The following is a 26,263-nucleotide window of genomic DNA, read 5'->3' on the forward strand; positions in this document are numbered from 1 at the left end:
TAAATAGATACCACTAAAAAAATTCAGTACTTTCTTTCTTTTTAAAAATGTTTTAAAAACATTTTTTATTGATTTCAGAGAGGAAAGGAGAGGGAGATAAAAACATCACTGATGAGAGAGAATCATTGATCAGCTGCCTCCTGCACTCGGGCATGTGCCCTGACCAGGAATTGAACTGTGACCTCCTGGTTCATAGGTCGACACTCAACCACACTAAAAAAATTCAGTACTTTCTTTCTTTTTAAAAATGTTTTAAAAACATTTTTTATTGATTTCAGAGAGGAAAGGAGAGGGAGATAAAAACATCACTGATGAGAGAGAATCATTGATCAGCTGCCTCCTGCACTCGGGCATGTGCCCTGACCAGGAATTGAACTGTGACCTCCTGGTTCATAGGTCGACACTCAACCACTGAGCCATACTGACTTTGTTTAGCTAACCAATGAGTGGGCTACAGAACAATTGGCCCTCTTCTAAATTTGACCCCACAGACCTTGAATAATTTTATAATCAATATTCATGATGATGACCTTGAATCTTTAAAGAAAATTGTGATGTTCAATATTCTATTTAGTGGTTAAGGCAGCGGTTCTCAACCTGTGGGTTGCGACCCCTTTGGGAGTCGAATGACCCTTTCACAGGGGTCGCCTAAGACCATTGGAAAACACATATATAATTACATATTGTTTTGTTGATTAATCACTATGCTTTAATTATGTTCAATTTGTAACAATGAAAATACATCCTGCATATCAGATATTTACATTACGATTCATAACAGTAGCAAAATTACAGTTATGAAGTAGCAACGAAAATAATTTTATGGTTGGGGGTCACCACAACATGAGGAACTGTATTAAAGGGTCGCACCATTAGGAAGGTTGAGAACCACTGGCTTAAGGGTACATGCCTAAATATCCAGAAGACTTACATGGAATTTCACATTTCTAATTCTGCCAGAATAGTTGCTCTTTCAACAAAAATATTATTATGCTATGTAGCACTTTAACTTCTCAATTGCTCTTTCTTGTCTTATTTTATCTTTACAGTAGTGTTTTAGTAGGAAGCTAGATACTATAGCACCCATTTTAGATATGAGGAAACTAAACATTTGTCATAAAATGAGAATGGCATGACCATCATTAATCTTTTCTTATGATAGCTCTCAAGAAAGCTCCCTTTTGCCCCCAAATAAAGGACTAAGAGCCTCTTAGGAAAACGCAGAGAAAACCAACCTTGTCTAGCTTATTCTGCTCAAGGGGGGCAGTCTTAGTTACAAGGAAAATTCAATCGAAGGGAGGCTTGCTTAAGTCCTGCGCTGACACCCACCCTGAACACATAGTCTTTGCTGGCTTTTCCTCCGTTCTTTGTATTTTTTGTTGAAATTGGAATGGGAGTAAGGGACGAGGTCAAGGAGGGAAACCATCCAAACAGAGGAAACTGGAAGTACTTAAAAAATGAACAAAAAGGACATAATCAAAGAATCTGATGTCAGTAAGCATGAAGTCTGCTCAGTTTACACTTGGCATCAGAGTACACACTCTTGCCAACTTGATTTAGTGTGCACTCTTGTTTTTCTTTGATTATCAAAACCCAAATAAAACTATCTTTAATAAGTTACTGTTATGAATGGCTTACATTTCTACTCTAATTATTAGAGAACTACTCTACTAGTTCACCTTTTGTAAGAGTCCAAAGCCACACCTCAGAGGCCCTGAAGCCAGAAAAGAGTGAGCAAGGGCTGGCCCTGGAGAGAATGCAGGTGAGATTGCTGGAAGGCAGTGTAAGGTGACCTATTCAAAGCTCTCCTTTTGCCATTTGGAAACAGATTCAGATGTGAAGGGTTATGCCCAAAATAACTAATGGTCACTCACTCACTTTATAAATTATACATATCATAGAAGAGCAGCCTTGTGTGGAATGCTAAGAACACTGCTTTAGAATTTTCTCTGAATCAGAGTAAACCCTCTCCTTGCTTCTATAAAATTCACTATTAGGGATAAGAACAAGAAATTGGGGTGAGAGTACACAGTAGAGTACAAAGAACACTCAGAGGTTTTGCAGACTTGGACTGGATCCAGATTAGTTGGTATAAACTTTGGGCAAACTGTTTAATCTCTCCAAATTTTACAGGAAATGGGGAAAATATACTCCAACTCCCCCACCTTCCTCCCAGTCATCTCTGAGTTTCTATTCAATAATATAAACTTAAATTGCCTGGTATACAAATAGTACTAAGTAAATGTAGATTCTCTCTCTCTCCTTATCTTAAATTAAAATTTCAAAGAGAGAAAAGAAAGAAAACGGGAAATTGCAAGTCAATGAATATAATGTATCATTTATTCCCTAGGGGTTGAATCACCAGTAAGTGGAATATTCACATCAAGTCCTCCAACCATTCCATTCCATTTTTAGCTAGCTTATGCCTGCCACAGGTGAATGAAAAAGTCTATCAAATTTTCTGTTTTAATTTAAAAATTGTAGAGGGAAGAAATAAGCAAAAGCTAAAAGCTACTCAATATTTGTGATTTTCTTGTGTTTCAATTATTCATGTTATTTTGAGATGCCACCTCAGTAAATTTACATGAGTAAAAAACATATAAAAGATTATGCTTTTCTTAGAATACAAAACTCCTCTACAACAAATAATTTATGTAGATACTCTGCCCCCCCGCCCCCCACCGGAGATATAACTCCTGAGTCCTTTAGTATTGGCCACACATGACTTCCTTCAGAAGAAAACAACACAGAGAGGTGTGTGTTGGGGGGGGGGAGTTCTGTGGAGAAACCTGACAAACATTACCTAAGCCAGGTGATTAAGATCAACATCAACAGTGATGAATCATGTTGGTTATGTGTAACCTTGATATGATGTGATGAAATGGCACTTCATCACTATGGTCTTTCTCCTCAAAACCCCCAACATGAAAATTTTTTTTCAGATAAATCCCAATTGAGGAACATTCTGCAAAACACCTGACCAAGAACTCCTTAAAATTGTCAGTCATGAAAAACAAGGAAATTCTTGAGAAACTATCACAGACCTGAGGTGCCTAAGGAGACATGACTATTAGTATAATGTGATGTCCTGAATGGGATCTTGGAATAGAAGAAGTACATTAGGTAAAAACTAAGGAAATCTGAAAACAGTGTGGTAGCAATATTGGTTCATCAATTGTAACAAATGAACCATACTAATGTAAGACATTAAGAATAGAAGAAACTCCCTTTACTATCTTATTCATTTTTCTGTAAATCTAATTGTTATTAAAAAACAACCATAAATCATTACATTAACAAAAATATTTTAATAACTATGAATTCCATTACTAGCAAACCTATTTTTCTAGAGTCAAATGTTTATTAAAAAAAAATGGTGATCTATTGAGGGGATAGCCATCACTAGAAAATTGTTTCATAAAGGCTGAGAGGTTCAAATGAAAATGCCTTGGTATCTACCCAACTTGGCCTCAGAGTAATATGGCCACATACAAGACCTCCTCTGTTAATTTCCTCACCAATAAACCCAAGAAGCCAGAGTAGATTATCAGTACAGTCCTTTACAGCTCTACAGTTCCACCGTATTCAATATCATTTCTCCACATTCAAAATGACAGAGAACTTTCCCATCCCCACCCTGCACCCCCTTTCCTTAGCCCACCACAGGCTTTATTTCTCATTCCCTAAGTCTTTCCTCTGACTGACAGAGTCAACAGTGAGGGGCTGCCACCAGCTCAGCATCCCTTCAGGGTCCCCTGCAAGAAGAAAAACACGCTGGCAGCTGGCCTTGGTCAAAGCTGCTGCATCATCCATCATTGAGAGATGAGGGTCCGTCTGCTGAGGGTCAGGCTGGCTAAGCAACTGCGTGAACTTACCACAAGCCCTATCGCTGCTTCCTTTTCCCTGTTTCTAAACTTAGTCTCTTTATTCTTAACATGGTGCCCTCGGGCAGGCGTGGGGTGGGGGTACACAGGTCAGCCTCTGTGGCCAGTTCACAGTGGAGTCGCATACCCACGGTCAGACACACAGCGCAGGCGTGTTTTCTATTAGCCTGTGTTCATTAATATTGCTTTCTGGCTGCCATGTTGTGTTTGGAAAATGGCTACATCTCTGCAGCTACTTCCTATCATCTAAATGTGTTTAACTTAAAGCTAATTCCAAATAAACAAGATAATTGCTTCAAAGTTGACAGAGCTGAACAAATACCTTTGAATTCTATTTTGTCCTTTATGAAGTAAACTCAAAATTCATTTTCAATTGTTTTCCCATTTGACAGACAGATATGCATTAAGTGCCTATTATTACTCTACCCGGGCTGAGCATACACACACACACACACACACACACACACACACGCATGCACACACGCGTGTTATGTGTATATACAGTGGAATATTATTCAGCCATAAAAAGGAATAAAATTCTCTACATGCTATGCTACAACATTCATGAACCTTGAAGATATTACACTAAATAAAAGAATCCAGACACAAGACAAATATTGTATGATTTTACTTATATGAGGTACCGTGGATAACCAAACTCATAGAGACCAGTAGAATAGAGGTTACCAGCAGCTGTGAGGGGAAAGAGTTGCTGTTCAGTGCATACAGAGCTTCTGATTGAGATGATAAAAATTATGGAAAGGTATATTGGTGATGGTTGGACAGCATTATGAATGTAACTACTATCACTGAATCGCACTCTTAAAATGGTTAAAATAATAAATTTTGTTATGTGTATTTTACCACAGTTTTTTAACCTCCTTCAAAAAAAAAGAGGAAACACTAGAAGAATAAATGTCAAAATCAAAATAAGAGTTAGGAATTCAGAACATATTTATTTTTTACTTTAACATTTTTGGATAGGGAACACAATATATGACTCAAAACTTAGAACAACATAAAAAGATATACAAAGAAGCGTCTCACTCTTGGTCCCTTCTCCAACCTTGCCCTTTCCACCAGCCCCTCACATTCCATCTGCCCATCAGAGACCACTGTTATTGCTTTCTTCTTTCTTCTCAGTGCTTCTTTAGCAAACAGAAGCAAACACAAATACATATCCCCATCGCCCCCTCTTCCTACAGGAAAGGTGCATATTCGACTCATTGTCTAGCCCCATGCCTTTTATTTAAATCTTGAGTATGAAACACTCAAAACTGATCATTTTACACATCTGTTGGGGAAAAGAACATATTTCTTTACCAAAGTAGCACTTTTCAATAAGTGCCGAGAAGTTCACTTTCTACTTTGTTAACAAAAGTTGAGAGAGAGAGAGAGAGAGAGAGAGAGAGAGAGAGAAAGGAAAGAAATTTAACTTCAAGAAGCATTAAGGTTGGCTGACTTGCCCTGGGGGAAAAGTTTACAATGTGTAAAGCTCCTCTTTCAAAGCAGCCTTATTTCCATAGGCAGCTAGGAGATTACCACCTTGTAAAAGAAAGGAAGAAATGAAACCGCCCCACCTTTGAGTTATCCAGAAGGGAACATTGGGGTGGGGGTTTGGGGGGGCGGCCTCTAGATGACCACTACCCTGACTCCCTGGGCCAGGCTCTGTTCTTTTAAATGTAAGGAAGTTCACTGGGCGTCCCAGGGGACTGTCTTGAACTCTATGAACCTATTATGTCCCTGGGCCTCCTTCTCTTGTGCCAACCCAATCTCTCAAAAGACAGACAAAAACAAGCAAAACCCAGCCCCCAAACCTAGCCCATCATCCTCCCAAACTATTTTGGTCACAACAAGTTTGGAGAGAGAGAGAGAGAGAACGGGAGAGAGAGTGCTGTCATCAGAAAACCAACTGCTGCCTAAAAGTTAAGGTTCTATAAAAACACAACAAAACACAAAACACTTTCTATCTTTAGGGTAAATCCAAAATTTATAAATGCCACAATGGTAGGGATTTCACACTAAAGGTAGATAACATATTAAGGTAATCTGGTTTCAAACTTTAAAAAACATCTTAAACTCTTCCACCATTTGCATCCATTCAAGTCATTCATTTATTCAGTGTCTTTTGTTCAAGTATTTTTAGAGTGTCTGTTATATGCCAGAAAGGATTCCAGCCGCTGGGGACATAACAGTGAGCAAGCAAGTCAGCAAGTCAATTCCTCCTCAAGTCAGCACTCTGGCTGAAGAGACCGACAGCAAATAAGCAAACAAACAGGCATTAGATTTAGACACTGACAAGAGCTATGACAGACAAAATAAGGCGCAGTAACAGGATGGGGAAGTTTTCTAGGAGGAAACTCTCCTAGAAACGACCAGCAGGAAAGGCCTGTGAGAAGGTGGCCAAACCCGAGGAAGCGAGGTCGGGGGTGGGGAAAAGAGTCCGGCAGAGGACAGAGCAAAGGGAGGGGAGTGGTGAGAGAAGGTCAGAGAAGCAAGAAGGGACCAGACAAGTCTGGCGTCATAGGTCAGGGATTGGCTAACTGTGGCCCAGAGGCCAAATCTGGCCCACTGCTTGTTTTTTGTGGCTCATGAGCACGAGATTAAGTTTTACGTTTTTAAATGGTTGGGGAGGGATGTCAAAAAAAGAATAATTTGTGATGTTTTCACATGAAAATTCATGACACTTAGAGTTCAGCATATTTACTCTTTTTTTTGCCCTGTTGCTTTTGTGCTAACTGGCCGAGTTGAGTAGCTGTGATAGAGATGGAAGGCAGCTATGTTCACCACTATACCACCAATGCCAACAAGTGTGATAGAGATGGTATGGCCCATGGCTATAGTCCTCTTCAATCTCATATGTTGGAAGTCCTAGCCTCCTGCCCACCAATGTCATGGTATTTGGAGTTGGAGCCTTTGGGAGATAATTAGGTTTAGATTAAGTCATGAAGGTGGGTGGGGTCCTTGCGAAGGGATTAGTGCCCTTAGAAGAGATACCAGAGAGCTTGTTCTCCCACTTGCACTCCACCCCCACCCACCCCACGTGAAGCCAGAAACAGGTCTCTCACCATAAACCCACCGTGCTAGAAACCCTGATCTAGAATCCTTAAGCTTCCAGAACTGTGAGAATATGCATTTCTGCTGGTTAATCCACCCAGTCTATGGTATTTTGTTATGGCAGTCTGAGCAGACTAAAACACACAGAAAGCCAATATTAACTATTTTGCTGTTACAGAAAAAATATGCCAACCCCTGTTATAGGCTACAGATTTTTATCTTAAAAAAAATGAGAAAAGAGTGGAGGGTCACGGGATGCTAAATGAGCAGATCTAATATTTGCTGTTTGAACCAGTCAGAGTGGGTTTGACCTTTTTTAACATCCTGAAGGTCTCTGACAAGTTATTCTCCTGAGGTGGGACTCTGAGTCATTCATTTCAACAGATCTTCATGTGACACCCGCAAAGACCCAGGCAGTGAGCAAACCCCCACAGCACTTCAGCATCCGAATCTCCACTGGTACAGGTGGGCGCCTCCAAAACTCCTGGCAGCACATCCTAACCAGTTTGACTCAGGGGATAGAGCGTCAGCCTGAGGACCAAAGGGTCCCGGGTTTGATTCCAGTCAGGGGTACGTACTTTGGTTGCAATCTCTTCTCTGGCCCCGGGACCTGGTCAGGGCCTGTGCAGGAAGCAACCAATCGATGTGTTTCTCTCACATGAATGTTTCTCTCTGTGCCTCCCTCTTTCTTCTACTCTCCCTAAAAGTCAATGGAAAAATACCCTTGGGTGAGGATTAACAAAAACAAATACAACAACAACAAAACCCAAAAAACTCCTGGCAGTGCAAACAAAGATGAAAAATGTTGGTTCTTTATGAAAATGACTCTTGAATGGAAGATGAAACTTTAAGGAAAGGTCATAAGGCAGTTTACGTACATGGTAAGATAAGCTTAGTGAGGACATATGCCTATAAAATTGTTGGCTTCTGAAGGATATGGAAAGATAATGGACATATACTACAAATATCAAGGATCTATTTATTGTTCAAGAGTAAGTTGTAAAGGAAAAAGAAAGGACGTGGCATGTTTATTCAGCCAGCTAACAACAACAAAAAAAGCAGAAAACGAACTCCAAAACTTAAAAAAAAAATCAGCCTTTTCAAGCATCCACAGGAGCAAACAATCTTTTCCCTAGAATGCATCCCTCAGATTCAACTGTTCAGATTCCTGAATTTCCTGAAGCTGCTCTAGAAAACCATTCCCTTGAATATCTCAGGTACATGCTGGCAGTGGGGAGCCTTGTAAACTACAAAGCAAGCACAACTATGGGCTCTTTTGGGAGGGGGGCATGATGGGATGGGTGGGACCTTGACCAGGAGGCTGATTGAGAGTTGGGAGTTTAGCTACCAAACACACTGTTTTCATTTAAACTGCATGTTGGGGTGAGCTTGAGACACTTCCGAGATGCCCAGCGTGGTAATACCACTGTCGATGAGTAGTAGAAATATCAATTTGTGCAAGTAACTATGAGGACTTCTGACTCCAATGCTTGCTCTCCTGGGGTGAACACTGGAGAGAAAGAGGAGGTTCTTGACTTGTATCTGTGGGTAGAGCTGATCAGGGAGCACAGCATAGACCTGTCCTTCACACGTACGGGCTTACTCCATGCACAAACCACCCTCCTACCTCTAGCTCAGGAAGGTAAGACCTAAACATTTTCCATACACTGGTCCAGGGACTGACTGAAGAATTTGGGCCTTGGGAAAAAAAGGACCAAAAGGTTTCTGATGACTGTAGCCAATATCAGGATGCCACAGTGTAGCGTCAACTTCCCTTCCCAGAGGCCTGGCCAAAATCATATTCCTCACAGAGTTAATTACCTCTGGGGTTGTCTATTATAAAAAGTGAGAAATTTCAGCCTTCTGAATATCTTGGGTAATATTTGTAACAATACAATTTGATTCCTTCAAACAAAAAAATCTATACAAAATGAGACGACAGAAGAGAACGACTTCAAGACAAAAAGACAAAATGATAGAGCATAATGAAGACGAGAAGTCTCACCCCACAGGGACTAACGAGGCCTGTGTACCAGAGCAAGTGTTCAAATTCGGCTTTGCAGGCTGTTTCTGCTGTTTTCCCGTGGCTGCAGCTGAAATCCTCAAACGTGTATTACTGATCAGAAGACCACTTGCTTTGCATGGGTCTTTAAAAAAAAAAAAAGTATCCCTGAGCAAGTCCATGCCTGTGAAGCAATGTGAAGAGACCTCCAGTTCCCACAGGCTGAGCTCCCAGAGATCCCAGGAAAAGCTCGGGGCATTGTCCCATGCAGATTCTCTGCCAAAAGGGAGTTGTGCAATAACAAAGAACTCCTGACACAACAGGCATGCAGTGATAACAGGTCCGCAGTGGCATGCGGCAGATAGCTTTAGCTTTAGCACTTGCGTGCCTTTTGACCTTAAAATCAGAAATAAAAAAGGGAAAATTAAAAAGTGAACCTGACGATAGATGTAACAAGATTAATGAGTCTTAAGCTAAATTGAACTGAACTAGGCAATGCTTTCTGAAATGGACTGATTGGCTAAAGTGAACACAAAACAATATACAGAAATTACTCGGATGCCCAGGTGGTTGGAAGGCTGTACCTATCATCCGTAACCATAGACTTCCTATTTGGGCTTCAACAAGAGTTGAAATGCTTCATCTCATAATAAATAAATATACACACATTTAAATTTAAATATATAAAATAAAATTTACTTTATGTGCATACTATTTGTAATATTAAGCTACCCTTTATATATTTTTTAGTTATTAAGATTTTGAGTAAACTTTTCTTTGAAGGGGGGGTTCTACTTAAGGGGAAAAAAGGATTAGAAACTCAGGTAGGAGAATGCCCTGCAGATTCTTGAGCATCTCAAGCTGTGAGACTTAATTATACAAACTAAATTAGCTTGCAGAGGGCTTACCAACCTCACCGCACCGTGCTCCCCTGACAGGGGCTTGGGCACATTTGGAGACCCCATAGTTTTCTGAGTAGCCTGCTGGATTTCTGCTACCTCTGACCTGCCATACTGGTGACTCCGATATTCAGAAGGGAAAGAAAATCACATTTCCTTTCAGATGCTCAACAACTTTCTTTCGCCTCCATCCCCTTCTGATAGCTTCTCCTTTAATTTTCAGTGTCTCTTTTCCTACGTGCACCCCTGGTTCATTTTGTTCTCCACTTTGTTTTTCCTTTCCTCCATATGTACATATGTAATGTATTTTCTGCACCATCTTCCCCCTTTACTATATTTTTGAATATGCAGAAACACACACACATACACATACATACACACAACCCTGGGGGAATTATTGACCTAAAGGGTGCTCACCCAAGTAAATTTGTAGCCTTCTAAATCCCCCCAATGTCCCCCCCCATCCCCGCTCCCCGCCACCCCTTATCGTAGTGTGCTCCAGCTCTCGGGACCAGAAGGAAAAGAAAGTAATCCTAAAAACCCATGTTAATGTTTGCTATGGTATAATTTAGAACTAGAATGAATCCACTCTGAAGCGTATAAGTAACCTTTGAAAATCTGCCTGTCACATACGTAATTCGGGTGGATTTCATTCATTTGGAATTTGTCCAGTATCCTTGCTTCACATATCTTTTGTCAAAGTGAATTTACTTGACGCGAAGAAGCAAAAGCAAGTTGCATAACAGCCCCCACGGAAGTGTGCTAGGAGAGATGATCTTGATTAAGACAGTGATTAAGACAGTGAAGGTAGCATGACTGAGGGGAAGGCACAAACGCATTGCAGAATGTTCATGGAATTGTGTCCAGTCTCTGGGGAATTCAGGAAGGAAAAAATGACGTCTGGCCATGAACTGGCCCGGAGCTCTGTGGAGAAGGTAGCATTTAATCTGGACCTTGGTGAAAGCCAGGGGTAAAGGGGAGGAAATTCCAGGTGGAAGCAGAAGACAAGTAAGATGGGAAAGATTGCCAGTAATCACACATCCATTTTATTTATTCTTTTCTGGATTCATGGAAATGCTGGCAAATAATCAGTATGAACAAACATTGGTTATGGGACTGAATGAACTGAGAATACTTATTCTTATGACTTTGGTCAAAATATTGCTGATTTTAAAATATTTTTGTTTTCCAGGTAATAAGGAAACTTGGTCCCCCCACACCCCCAGAATAAATTGGTAAATTATATCCTCATAAGCAATATTAAAGCATTTATATCTTTCTTTCTGTCTAATCCCTATAGAATTTGGCAGCTCTTAATGAGTATTATTATTTTCATAGCAATACGTTTGTTTGCATAAATCCCCTAAGAATCTGTCCTTTTTAGAAGAGGACACACAAAACCGGTTTCCAATTGTGGTTTTATTAACCAAGACTTTGACTAGGATGTCATGATCGAAAGAGACATGCCTAGACTCCTGATGTCACCAAAAAGCTTTAAGGAATAGAGATGGACTTTAGAGCTGATACAAGCCCCTTGGAAAAAATGGCCTGCTATCTTGCTCATTCACATGGTTCCTGGCAGCCTTTCCAGGTAAGGGACTAAGGTTGCTTTCCTGGGGGATGGCCAGGAAAGAACCGGAAGACAGTTGGGGGGACTTGAGGAATCCACCCAAACCTGTAGGTATCGCCCACACATCTGTTTTAAAGAAAGCATCAGGCATCACTGAGTAAAGAGCAGTCTCCAGTCGTTGTTCTCACTCCAGGAATAGTGCCCCACCGAGCACCCGCACCCTCCCTCCCACAATCAGATCTTACCTGACCGGGCCTATCCCTGCCTGCCTGCCTGCCTGCCTGCTGTCAGGGAGGGAGGAAAACCTAGAAAGCAGGACCTGCTTGACGTACTTGGTATCCCGACCAGGCACTTAGTAGATATTCGGTGAGTCCTTGTTGTTATAAAGAGGACACTAGGGGCAAAATAAAGTGCGATCTGGACAGGGTGGGAATCCAGGGCAGCTCCGGGGAGGCCCTCAGCACCGAGGTGCGCAGCGCTCGCTGCACAGGACAGGAAGGAAGGTAAGCCTGCGAAAGCATTCCCACCGGTGTGAGTTATGTGAGAACCGCCGGGTATTTCCTAAAAGGCTTTCACAAGAATGCAGGATTAAGGTGCTGGGAGTTTAGTGTGTGTGTAATGTAAAGCCATTAGAGGCTCTGGAGATACAAAGAGAATTCATCAAAATGGTACATTTTCCTCTGAGCAAACACACCCAGTGAGTGAAAGGGGTGCACTAGGGCAGAGGACAGTCATCCCCCACCCCCAACCCCCTCAGAGGGTACATTAAGGGGCTTAGGCAGACACCATCCTGGAGGAAGGACTGGGCCTGGGCGAGCCTGGAGCTGGAGAAAGTGCTATAGGTGAGTTTAGGAAAATGCAAAGGAGGCTCACCAGCATGACACAAAAGGAGTGGCCAGGCAAGCCCTGATTTGCTAACCCGCAGTGAGGAATGACAGGAGGAAAAAGTCTTAAGGAATGAAGAAGTAGGAAAAGGTCCAGATAATGTGGGAAATGTATGTATTATTCCCTTTACTTACAAGTTTTAGAAAATTAAAAAGTACCACGAAAACTAAGAATATAACATTTTAAATGCCAACTCCCTTTTATCTTTAGTTACCTATTATTTGGAAGATGCAAGAGAGCTGATCATTTTACGTGAACAGTCTTCTCAAATAGCATTGCAACAAAAATGATAGATAGCTGCCTTTGTTTCCAATAATCTTCAGTTCACCAACTCCTAAATAGCACGTGCCATGGTACTGAAGCAGACTACGAAAAAACGAGAGCTCAGCCAGTCAGAAGGAAAATAGGTCAGGCCGAACTGTGGCTAGGGCCTGGTGAAAGACATTGGGCAACTGCAGATAATTCATCTGAGCCGTGTGTTATCTGTTAGTGCAACTTTCAAATGATGTGTAAGTGGCATAAGCAATCCCTGAATGTGGGAGTTAGAGGAAACCTTCGACATTTAAAACTTGATACCATACAGCCTCGCCCAGGGAACGAGATGACTGCTTTGTGGTCAAAGGAGAGAAGGCACAGAGGAGTCACGCCTTACAATTTAACACTTTTCTGCTACAACACAGCACCTCAGCAGGAGCAGACAGGCAGCTTCTGATGGAGAACAGAGGGAGGCTGGGAGCAGGACAGGCCTTCACCTCCAGGTGACAGGAGACAAGAGCAGTTTCTCCATTATGTGTGCCACTAGAGCCCAGAGGATACTGTGGCGACATCTTATTTTCTTTCCTCTTTTTTTTTAAGGGAAGGTGTCTTCTGAGTTTAGGTTCACTCCACATGGCAAATTTATTCAAGACCCATGGCAAGCTCATTGGCAGGGGTCCTCGGAGGAGGCAAAGCAGCGGCTTTTCCCTGTCAGGTCTCCCCTCCCTGCAGAAGTAAAGATTACGCGGGAGTCAGTGATGCGCTACTCAGTTGTTGTGTAGAGAAGTCATCCCTACCATCCGTATAGGGGAGGAAAAGAAAAAAGGGGGGAGGGCAGGACACCATCAGTCGTGGCTGAGTCTGAACACACCCCTGAGGAGAGAGGCCTAAGTGTTTACACACAGCCCGTTTGCCTCAATCTAAACAAGATTCTCGTCTCCCAGGAAAACAGCACTTTCCATGCGCAGAGGAGCCAGACACCTTCATGAGAACGAAGTGGAACCTGTGAGGAAGTAGTAAACAGTTTGGATGAGGACTGTTGTTTCGAACTTAAGAGGCTACAAGTGGCTTATCTGGGGCCACAAAACCAGTTGGCGGCTTACTTCAGGCCTCTGCAGTCTCCAGAAGCCAGAGAAATAATCTTTCTGGAATCCAGAATCATAAACCCAAGGGAAATTCACTCCTTCAGAATATCTAAAACTAAAGTGTGCTGGCTTCTAGTGTTAAAATTGTACTGAAGATGATTATAAAAGAACATGTAGCATAATCATCAAGGTTCAAATCCACAAACAGCATATACTTTAGTGGAGAGAATCTAAATGTTTTCCTATAGTGCAATTTTTCTTCTCCCTCATTCAATTCCCCTCTCAAAAAAGAGGACAGGAAATCCTTAAATTTTATATTTCCAGCCAGGCTTGGACTAAATGTTTCAATAAAAATTCTAGTGCATTGTGTAAAAAAAAAAAAAAAAAAAGGGATTACAATGATGAAGCTTCTAAACCAAAGTTTGGAATGAAAAGTTGCTTGCTTTCTTTCCCCAATTTAAAACATTTTTTTGGTATTGATTTTACTCAAATCCTAATATCCGAGGAGTTCCTGTGAACAAACAGAAAATCTAAACCTCATTGATTTTGCAAGTTCCTGGAAGATTTTTACAAAATACGTTCTCTTGAAATTAAATACCTAGTTTGACAACTTCACTAATTACAGCCTGCTCTGGAGAGGAAGGCCAAGTCCTGTGGCCACGCAAACAGATTAGCCACAGTTACTCAATAAAACAACTGTTTAGGAGAGAAAAGCCCTAGGAGAGAAACCTAAGAAGTCCTGTGCATATCCAAACAGGCTGCCCCCGTGTAAAGAAATCCCCTTAAGTCACTTTTGGCTTCATTAGCACATGAAAATAGGGTAATTGAACATTCTTTAGCCTTCCATCAAGTGCCAAAATCAATCATTCATGGAAATTAAGTTTTGATAAGAGGTGTTTAAACACTGTCAAAGACTTCTTGAATGTGTCATTCTTTCAGCCTCCAGAAATCCCAGCCAACACTTAACTGTACAAAAGGATGGCAAAATAAAGGTATCAGTCTTGTGGTAAACTTATGACACTAGAAGAACCATAGACCAGAAGTGGACATCTAGCAAGGAAGTGCGCATTGTTTCCATAAACACATTTGTGTGGGGAAGTTGTTCTTTTCGTAAAGATATCATTTCTAACAGCTGTTTTGATAAGCTCATAGGACAGCATAATGTGTCATACTATTACCACTATCAGCAGCCTCCCTCAAAAAAATTTTTTTTTCCATCCAGGCTTTGTGTTCCAAAAACATAAAAACAAAAAGCAATAATACAATAAACCTTAAAGAAAAAGAATGAGGTTTAGAATAATCTACTCCCCACCCCCACCCCAACCCCCAAGGAAAACCTTCCCTTTTCTCCCAGATTAGTTATCTTCTGGACTGTAAGAAAACCAAAAAGTAAACCACTTCAAAATCACTTGGCTCTTTTATCAAACTATATGCTTTCAACCTGTAAATATTTGCAAAGGGTCAAGAAGTTACTCAGGTTATGCTTACTTTTGGTGCCACAAATATCAGTCTTTGAAACAATATTGGTCTATAGTTACATTCATTATTTCTTAACAAAAGGATTCCAAATCAAGGGGCTCTGGTGAAAGATGAACAATCTGTTTCAATATTTATGTTAGCATTGATGTTACTGTCTTTTTCGCCGCCTCCAATAGCTCAAGTTTACCATATCCACATATCTATACACATTCCCAGAAGCACCTGGGGAGGTCAGGCCCAGTGGCTTTCTATCTGGTTGCCTATCAGAAACTTGGTGACAATGAGAGCGTGGAGAGGTCAGGCTGCAGAGAGCTGCTGCACCTCCTTTCCCTTTTCAGGTAGTTGAACCGCCTGGGAACCTTTGATCTGACTACCAGCAAACACACTCCCATATTTTGTACTGTCAGGTATAGATTTCAGAGAGGGAGGGGAGTATTACCCACAAAACAAAATGACTCTTTCCAAAACAGTGTGGACAGCCTACCTTCCTGTCTGCTGCACAAGGAAAGGGCAACAACCCCTCCACCATCTCTCATCCCTCCACTCACCCCCACTCCCTTAGCCTTCGAAGGGGAGGCGACTGTTGAAGCAGAGATGCTGGAACTCAGGCGCAGGACGCTGCTCCTCCACCTTGAGAGTCAGGGATACTCGTCCCCCAGATTGGCAAGATTCAGATCAAGGAGAAGGTCTGTGCTCCTCTCAGATCCTTTATAATCCACACGCCACCTACAAAACCCAGTGACTTGAGCAACAGGATAGGAATGGAAAGCACATGAACTAACTACTAGGAGGCCTTCTTCTCAAGTGATCAGGGGAAAGAGCCGATTGTGCCTAGAGAATGGTCTAGAAATCTAATTAATCTAACTATAAAAGAAGAAAAATAGTAACAAAGACTAGAGCCAGAAGTATGTTACTGGCCCCAAAGAAAAGAAATGCAAAAGCTAAAAATAATGTTTAGAAATATCGACAATATACTTCAAATGAATACAATGTTATGTGTCAAGTACCTCTCAATTTTTTTTAAAAAAAATGTCTAAGAATAATAAGGAAGCAAGGTAGAGGCACAATTTCTAGAAAGTCAGGACTGAGCAAGACGGGGTATGTGAATTCAATGAAACTAGCAGATTACAGCCAGGGCACACTTAGCACCCAATAAACCTGCAGTCTCTGGTGTTTGTTTTATATTAAAAGGTGCAGTGACTGTACAGAAGCCTCCCCCTTTCTTCTAATCAACTCTTTCACTTCCTTTCCCATCCTGAGGAAGTTAACTACGTTATTTTAAAACTTCCGGATTTTAGGAAGCATGATACTCGGTGGTCAGCTCCCGATGGTTTGCCAGGGAAGACCCTACTTTGCATTTGCTGTTTTTAATGCCCCCTTTCACTCTCAGAAGTGTCCTGCTTGTGAACAACAAATTACATGGCCCCTCTATTCATAATGTGTATGTATATGTATATGTATATGTATGACGAAATAATCAGTAAATGAGCAATTATCTTCTATTCTAAGTATATGTTTTTATGTATCTATAAAGGAACTGTCTGACTAGGCAAAATCTTAGTCTTTACTAAACTTGGAATAAACCAACCAACATAAAAATAGAAGGAAGATAACCTCAAACTTACATAATGTAATTACATTACATTATAAACAAAGTAAAAACTCCCAAACACCTTAATATGTAATCCTGCTCTAAAGGTGAATGGCTAACTCTTTTTTGGGGGGTTGTTTTCATTTTTCTTCCTTGGCCACACACAGCTGAGGAATCTGGCTAAGTAAAGTTCACAACAAAAAATGAATGAGAAATTGAGAAAAATCAGGACTATGAACCAGAAACTGCACTCTCTATAGCAGTGATGGCGAACCTGTTGAGCTCGGCGTGTCAGCATTTTGAAAAACCTTAACTTAACTCTGGTGCCGCGTCACATATAGAAATTTTTTGATATTTGCAACCATAGTAAAACAAAGACTTATATTTTTGATATTTATTTTATATACTTAAATGCCATTTAACAAAGAAAAATCAACACGCGTGTCATAGGTTCGCCATCACTGCTCTATGGGTATATGCAGAAGCATCTAGGGCCAATTTGTAATCAAGCATAGAATGGAATGAACTGAATGCTTTAAGCATCACTTCATCAAAATGGACAAAGGCAAATGAAGTAAGTAAAAAAAATACCACAAAATATTTATGAAACAACTATGATGTAAATTCATAATTGATAAGAATAATATAAGTACTTTCTGAGGTTGTATAAAGTAGAACACAATTTAAAAATCAAAGCCCTAGACATTTTGCTGCTTTTTGGTATTAAAATTAATTTACTCTGCTAGATGCCTTAAGCGTGAAATGATTCAAAGTAAACGTCCAATTAAATAAAACTTTGTCAATTCTATTTTAATCACTCCCCAAAATAAGCATGTTATGAAATCACTTATTGTCACCAACAGACACAATTATCTATTTCCCTGCAGCTCAACAAGATAAATATTTCTCAGCAATTCTCTCTGAAGTTAAACATTAAATTAAAAAATTAAAACACCACTAAGAAACGTGTGATGATCTGAAGGCATTTTTAAGAGCAGCAAAGGTTAGAAGGGCAGCTCTCAAATAACACCCATTGTTCTATCTCTACTTAAGGACAAAAGGAGAAAAAAATGTGATTACCTGGCCTTACCTCTACATCTCAATTCAAATGCTACTTAAGAAAACAAAAACCCTCATTTTTTTTTTTTTTTTGCAACCAAACACTCTTCAGCTTAGTCAAACTTTGGTTTTTAAAAAGCTAAATTAACCTTTGTAAATCTGTTCTTGTGTCAAAATTCTCAACAGCTGAATTAATCAGCAGATTTGAAGTTAGGTTAGTATCAACTACATAATGTACTTCAATGAAGATCCAAAAATTAAAGAGAAAATATTAAATAAGCAAATAACAATTTTTAAAAAGAAAAACTAGGAAAAAAACAAGAAAGTAGGCCCAGCTTGAAATTACACAAAAAGTTATCTGTGGGCATTACCATCCAAAAAATTTTATTATCTGCTTTTCCACTTTTGTAAAAAGTGTATGCACTAGCCCTAAAATCCATATGGAAGAGCAAAACATCAAGAGAAATTAAGACAATTTTGAAGAACACAATTCAGGACCTCACCCTGCCAGGTATCAAGCCATACACTAATTTTCTTCACTGTAGTGGTACAAGGATAGACAAAACAACACTATGAATACATACAAATGTAAGTCTAAAACCATGGATGGAAATAACCTTGGTTAACAAGAGAGGAAAAGGAGATGAAAAGAGTACACAGGAGGTTTTAAAATAAAAATGTGTATGTTTGTAAAAGTGGAAGCAATGATGACTTTAATGTGTCTTGGAGATAGGCACATAGAGATAAGTACACTGGTGATAGATAGATGGTTATATTATTCTCTCTACTTTTTGTTATAGTCAAAATATCTACTATAACAAAAACCCTAGTAAGTAAGGAAATTCCCGTATTTTACCCTACCTTAAAATATGACGTAACACTCTGAAACTCTAGGATTAAAGCTGGATTTTTTTTTTTCAAATATCATTTCACCTCAATTCCCCATATTTAACTGATAAGGAAACCAAGGCACTGCAGTTAATTCCAAAGGTCACATAAGCTTGTTGGCAGACATGGGGCCCAAGTCTATTTCTATTGTACTCAAGGCCCTGAGCCAGGGCCACAGCACTGAGGGCCGGAGATGGGAAGGCCTGCGTTGGTACACGTGAGCCCATCACACAATGGCACTCAAATCCCAGAGGACTGAATACAAGACAAGTGCACCGAAGTACCACACCTGTGTAAGGAAGCCCATGGAAGGCTGCCACTGACTGAACAAAAAGATTCCCTACGAATCAACTCCACTTGGGACCATTAAGAGCAGACAGTTTCGATGAGCAGAGCTGGGGAGAAAGATCAGAAGGAGAAAGTTCGGAACGGAGAAGCGTTTGGGAGGATACTGGGTCTGCTTCGTACTTGGGACACCAATTCTCTCTGGTTCCAAGGTCCAGGTCTCTCATCTAATCACTAACCTGAAAGGTGCCAGGAGCAGGATAGCTTATGTGTCACTTTTATATACAAGTTTTGTACTAATCAATCACAATGTATTTTCTAAATTTGGATGAAAGGGTGTGTGTGTATATATTTTTAAATCCCAATATAAAACCCTAGCCAGATCGATTTGTAGTTACCCACTGAGGGAAGATGGATGATACCAGCCTAGCAGAGGCAGAGTCATCACTGATAAAGTTTCCTGTCGATGACAAAAAAAAAATGTGAGAAGAAGGAAAAAAGTACTGAGAAACTTTTGGAATTAATATCATTTAATTTTAAACCATGTAGACTAGCTTCCTTGAATTTGACTCACCAAGAGATAGAGACCAGAAATCCCGGAGAGGTAAGAATCTAAATAATGTAAATTTAACTTTCAAAGGTATAGGAGACTACTCAGTATACCCATTTGATGCATGGGTTTATTAACAGTCTAAACTTCTTATCAACCAAATTATGTTTCATCCTTTATTTTTTTAAAAATAGGCTTTTATTAATTTTTAGAGAAGGAGGAAGAGAGAGGGCTAGAAAGATAGAAACAAACATCAGAGCTGCATCCTGCATGTCCCCGACCAGGGATTGAGCCTGCAACCCAGGCATGTGCCCTAACTGGGAATCTAACCTGTGACCTTTTGATTCCTGTTTTAATGCTCAGCTACTGAGCCACATCAGCCAGGCTGTTTCATTTTTCAGATTAATTTATGTTTGGGGCAGAAAATACTATCAAATATAAAGTATTCTAAAAAGTTTTTTTCAAGTATGTCTCTTCTCCTATTTAAAGTGCCTTTTTAATAAAAAAATGAAAAAAGATGAATATTTAGCCTCAAACTTCCAGTTCGATGGATTCAAAATACAATTCACAGATATTTCAAGTGTGAAATGCTGTGAGAGGCAGCAATATTAATCTGTAATAATAAACTTGTTAGGAAACTACAACCAGATGCAAACTAAATTTATAATAAAAATACTTACAATTCATATATTGTAACTTCTTACACTTTATAATTACATATATGAGGAAAAATAGAAACCGATCAGAGCACACAGTTTTCTAATAGAATATTTCTAAACTCTTTTAAAAAAAATGCATGTTTTTCAGGGAGGAAGGGAGAGGGAGAGAGAGAGATAGAAATATCAATGATGAGAGAGAATCATTGATCAGATGCCTCCTGCCTGCCCTGATGGAATCATTGATGTGAGACACATGGATTGGTTGCCTCCCTGCACAGGTCAGGCCTGCAACCGAGTTATGTGCCCTTGACGGGAATTGAACCCGGGACCCTTCAGTCCTTGGGCTGATGCTCTATCCACCGAGCCAAACCAGATAGGACAGGATATTTTTAAACCCTTACCAGTTTACTTGTTAATTGCGCCTGAGCATCCAGTACCATTTTACTAAGTGAATTAGTTACAAAACATTAACTCTCAGTTGTAAGGTGAATAAATACTACATCCAGTGATCTTTTATTTAAAGCAATGGTCCTCACCACTGTGTTCCAGTCAAAAGAAACAAGGTACTTTTCTTCGGCAATGGTAATGTTTACCACACATGCTTTTGTTCATATATGTATTATTCGCAGATTGTATTAGAACCATATTTAAAATTCCATATTTAAAATTCCATTGGGGAAAACTCTAAAACATATTTTACTAGGGCCACTGTTGAAAGTCATTCTGGTTGGTGTACAAAGCCTTGCACGGCTTACACAAGTAACTTTGTTTACAGAACTATTTAAAAGCTATGAGCAAATGTGGCTAAAATCTTGAGAGAAAAATCTCTGTGGAAAAAAGGTACGTTTTTGAAGGGCAAGAAACCAACCTATTTAACTACCCAACAATAAAATTTGGTACTGAAATGGATGGTGTGGTTCCTTTTTCCAATACATACTCTGGAAGCTCTCCTCTAATACTGATTGTAAAGCCCAGTGGTCTCTCCTTTTCATTATTTCCCAGTAATCTGTAATGCCTCCAATTACTTTATAATTTGCAAAAGTTTAAGAAATACTTCAAAACCCCTTTTATAAATATGGAGAGTACAAGCTATCTAAGGACAACCTCTCCAACCCACTTCTATTTAAAAAGCCTTGTAAATACACTGATAGCAGTACTGAGAGAACCGTTAGTCCTAAATGCAGTATCATCACCTCTAAGCAGTTAAGGAGACAAGAATGAACGGTTTTCCAAATATGATGAGACTCCTAATCAACTGCAATTGAGAAATGTCATTAACTTTAAAAAAACAAATAACTAATTTTGTGTAGAAAGCATTAAAATTGTACCATCAATTAAGCAATTATCCTAGTATTAAAAAAAGGAGCACAAACTGAAAAAATTATAATCCCTGCGCACACTTTCAGGCTTCCCATGATTACACGACAAAGCTTACGGACAATTTTGACAGCCAGGAGAAGTTACTTAGTGCAAATTTTAAAATACTGTTATTAAAAGAATTTGCAGGAAAAGTAACATGATCCAGCCATTCCAGTATCTTATGATTATTTGTGAGGCGTTTTTATTTGTAAACACCGAATTCCTTATCTTTCACCTTTTACCCTACCCCTTATAGTATTTGCTTAGGTTGCTCAACAAGACTTTTACTGCTCGGAATGCCCCAATAGCTTATAAGTGTGAAATGTGAAAATATAGAGCAGGGCAGGTAAGGGACGGAATTACTTAGTCATAAAAGGAGCAGAGAAATTAGCAGTAGTATTTGCAAGGCCAGCATTTGTTTTCTTATTTACTTGGACGGGGGAAACCCAAACCTTGTTGATGTGACTGCAATCCAGGAGACAGTCTATTCCCCAGAAACAACATTTAATCTGTGAAAGAACCACGGGATTCTAGTCCCTTCTCCTCAAAAGATGATAATATCAAGCCCTGTGTCCCCTTCAAAGATGTTATCACTATAAAGTGAAATGCACTTGTGAGACCAAAGACTCAAACCGATATGGACTCCCAAGAAGATACAGATCTCACTTTGTAACAACTCTCTTGGTATTTACTTTTTAAAAACTTTTATTTAATAGCCATAAAGATCTACTAAAGAATGGTAAGTTATATTGCACAGAGGTTCAAGTTTGCTAAAAACCAAAGAGATTTCAAAACATGGCTTGCATTAAAATACATGCTTGTTTGTGGTTGTCTTGTCTGGGAGGAGTTGAATGTTATAGAAAATGTGTTGACTATTCATTTCTTCCCAATACTTAGGAAACAGATAATTTGCAAAGACAAATCTTTAATATACCACATACAGAGCTTAGTAGGCATGCTTCCATAAGAATTAAGAACTGGATATATTTGGACATCTCATTAATAATTTGTCTTAATGTGGTATATTCAATAGAAATGATCAATCATTAATTGACTTTCATTTCACTGTGCAGAACCAGTGATGATCACATTTATATGACCATTATTATAGAGAATTTGATCTTTTTGCTTTTCAGTGTACTAGAAGTTTGATAACATTTATTCAGGTTAAATTATGAATATTTTAAAACTATATTTAAATGACCAGCTGCTTAAGTCTTTATCACACTTAGGTTATGAGAAAAAGAACAGTGTGATCTGGCCAGGACTATGTGGTATTTTCAGGATTTCACCTTGTCTTGCTGACTTTTTAAAATCAGGAAATATTTTAAAAGTAGAATTTCCTAAGATGTTTCTGATCAGAAAGAAATCAAGTTTGAAAGGGCATGGAAGTGAGGGAGGGGAGCCATAGTCTACTGAAGCCTTTTTCAACAAAGAGCAAGGAAATGGTGTCACTACAAGATTCTGGAACAATAATGTTTCCCTTTATTTTTGTACCACAGAGTTTAAAAATATTATATTTTAATTTCAGAGGCCTCATAAACTAAAGATGTCTCCTACAATCAGTTCTTACTATATTGGATCAGATTTTGTAGCTGACTTACATGTGTTAGAAACTTCATTGTCACCTAATTAAGAACCAATTCTAGTTGGCTGATTTTTTAAAAAAAAAGTTAAATTCAAAGGGAGATGTAATACTGTGAAAATGACCAAATATTTTTTCTTCACCAGGCGTTCAGCGGAAGGAGAGGTTCTCAAACCATCTGGATCATGCATCTACTGCACATTGTATTATTTTTCCCATTTGTGTCTTTCCCATTACATTATAGCAAAAGGTTTCACTCAACCAATTCCCTCCAGAAACTCTCTTCCTCTGTCCCGCACAGTGGTCGCTTTAGCAGTGACTGCTAAGTAAACACACCTCCAAGTCAGACTTTTTCCTTTCGTTCTCTCCTCCCGTTTTGAAAATGTTATTCGTTTCTACGTACATTAAAATATTTAAAACTTAAAAAAATATTCTTTCCTAGAAAGCTCCGTTTAAAAGAAAAGGAAAAAAGAAAACAACACAACTACGGGACCGTCCTCTGGAGCGCCCACGTGGCTGAGTTAACGTGCCCAGCCTGGTTATCAATGGGAAAGGCGGTCGGTGGTTCACTACCCACAAGGACAACGTGACATCACCAGGTAGGTGCCCCTAGGTGGCACCTGCCCAGACCCTCTTCCGCCCAAGCCTAACCTGCACACTGGCGTCGAACCCTAAAAGGTGGGGCGAGGAGGGGGGAGGCAGAGGATGAGACTGGTTGGGGGAGAAGGTCCTAGTGCCATTCCGCAGTGTTCGTGTTTGACGCATCTTTCCGGCTTTCAAAACCGGGAAGAAGGCAGTGCGCAGCTGCTATGGAGTCAGGCGGTGTGCTAGGCGGGAGGAAACGCGCACTCCAACCCTCTCAATAAGGGGCCCCTCTTCTCCCGATCCAAAACCTGAAGCCTAGGTCTGCGGACGCCCCAGGGACCTGCCCACTGTCACGGGACTGGGGCGCATGGAGCGACCCCCAGGGTCCCGCTGCGGGGGCGATGCTGGTGGAGCCTTCGCCGCGCAGCCTCAGGCTGGCGCGCTGCAAGTGATCTTGCCGTTTCTGCACGCAGCCGTCCCCACCGCGAAATCTGCTCCAGAAAAGCCACACTCAGGAAGTCACGAGCAGGGCTGATGCTTGTGACCGCTGGGCATTCGGGCAAGGACTTAGCGAGCTCGTCCTGCGCCCGGAGCCCGCGCGCCTCGAGACTAAACGACCAGCCCGACCTGATATCAGGACCCTAATTCTTTTCTTCTCAGCGCGTCCCAGTGAACACAACATCGTGGTAATTCTCGTTCCCGTCCTCCTGCCTACTACTGGGGGGAGGGGTGGGCGACTCTAAAGAAAGGAGCTCGAGCTTGGAGCCGAAGGTGCGCGATGGAGACGCGATCTCCGCGGTAGCTCGTCCCAGCTCCTCTTTGAGCGGAAGCGGCGCGGCAGTTTGTGTGTGTGTGTGTGTGTGTGTGTGTGTTGTTATTGTTTTTTAATTGCGCAATTTAGGCTAATATGCTCCAATCGAGAGCAGCTAGTAGCCTGCCTACACGCAGAGCCCAGAATTCACTGTGGAATGTCTTCCTACAACAATGACCCTGGAGGGAAAGTCTGCCCCGAGCCGCATCCCCCTGGGCAGCGTCTTACCTCGACCCCCCGGTCTCCCACGACGTCTGTCGTCTCCCGTGGAGGACCTGCTCCTCGCGGCGCCTGCCCCCGGGTCGCGGAGAGCCTCATCCCGGAGCCGCTCCTGGGCTCCTCGCCCCCCCCACCCCCATACGGGTCCAGCGCTTTTTAAAACTTTGGGCGCAGCTTTTCCGAGGAAATGCTGCTGTCCTAGTTCAGCTAACGTAGACCACCTCGATTCCCTTCACATTTAACAAACTCGGGAAATATACAGAAAGTTAACATTCCAAAAATACGGAGTATCCGATTCTCCTACAAGGTGGTGACACGGAATTCTAGCCTTCAAACAAACCGTAATGATCCGCCCTGACGTCCCTCTTTCTACCCCGTTTTAAAATACAGAACAATTAGTGCCAGAGGGGTAACTGGCAACATTGCCCGTGATTACAGATTAAGCAATAGCAGAGCCCTAATCACCACGCTTCTTACTGTCCCTAAGCCTGGGCGGGATTCTCTTCATTAAAATCCTAGCCCAAATATACATATTTCTGCGACCATAGTCTTGATTCTTTGAAAATGTATTTACTAAAAGCTCAAAAGTAACGTTTGAAGACCTTCTAACGTTACCCTTCTCGTTGCAATCATAACCCGCACACCTGCTCAGCTCAGCCGGCTCCAGAAATCGTCCTGCAGGAAACCCAGCTATCTTCCAAGGGGCATCTTCTCCGCTCGCCTGAAACCTAGAAAACTAGCAACTTCAGTGACTGCAAACAGCTTTCCGAGGAGAAATGGCAATGCAGCTACAATCGGCCTCTGATTACACAAACATACCTAGGGGCAGGTTGGAGTGCGAAGGAGGGCTCTGGGGGTGGGGGTGGGGGATCGCCGACCCAGAGGTGGATTAAGCCAGTTCTATTGCTACCGACCTGAGGAAAGCTAGGTGTGTTGTTTCTTCCTTCCTCCCCTCCCTCGGTGGAGGACATTGGCGGTAGAAACCGAGAAGCGACAGTTAAGCTTCCCAGAAGTCCTTGAAAGAGCAAAACTTTAAGTGAGGACTTCGGTTCTTTTACATGGTTCAAGACACCGACTTTAGCATACTGACTCCATTGGAGGGAAAGTCAGTCATTTGAAACATTGTAAAAGGACTGACGTCTGCACCTCTCTGTTCTGCGTTCTAAGGGCTCACGGGGCCCCCTCTGTCAAGTTGGGAAAGCTGGCAGCGACAGCGGGACTCCCCGGTCGCAGGTTGGGGCCCAAAGGCTTCAGACTCCCTCTAATCACCACTTTACACTTCTGCTTTGGAGGAAGGAGGGGTACCGTCCCCGCTCCCTCCCCAGCAATCACACCGCAGAGGAGGAGGCCCGGATCCTTCCTGGGCCCACCTGGAGACACGCCTAGACGGAAAGGCTCTTCCCCACGCACTAAGTAGGCAGAGGATGATGAAAATGCACACAATTAACTGTCTAGGTGAGAGTGACCGTGCACAGTGCCCAAGCGCCCGAGTTCGGGACGTCCGACCCTCGCCGTCCACAGGCCGTGGGGATCTGCAGCGGAAGGAGGTGCAAAGT

This window comes from Myotis davidii, unplaced genomic scaffold, assembly GCF_000327345.1.
Source record: "Myotis davidii unplaced genomic scaffold, ASM32734v1 scaffold68, whole genome shotgun sequence".
NCBI classification, from domain to species: domain Eukaryota; kingdom Metazoa; phylum Chordata; class Mammalia; order Chiroptera; family Vespertilionidae; genus Myotis; species Myotis davidii.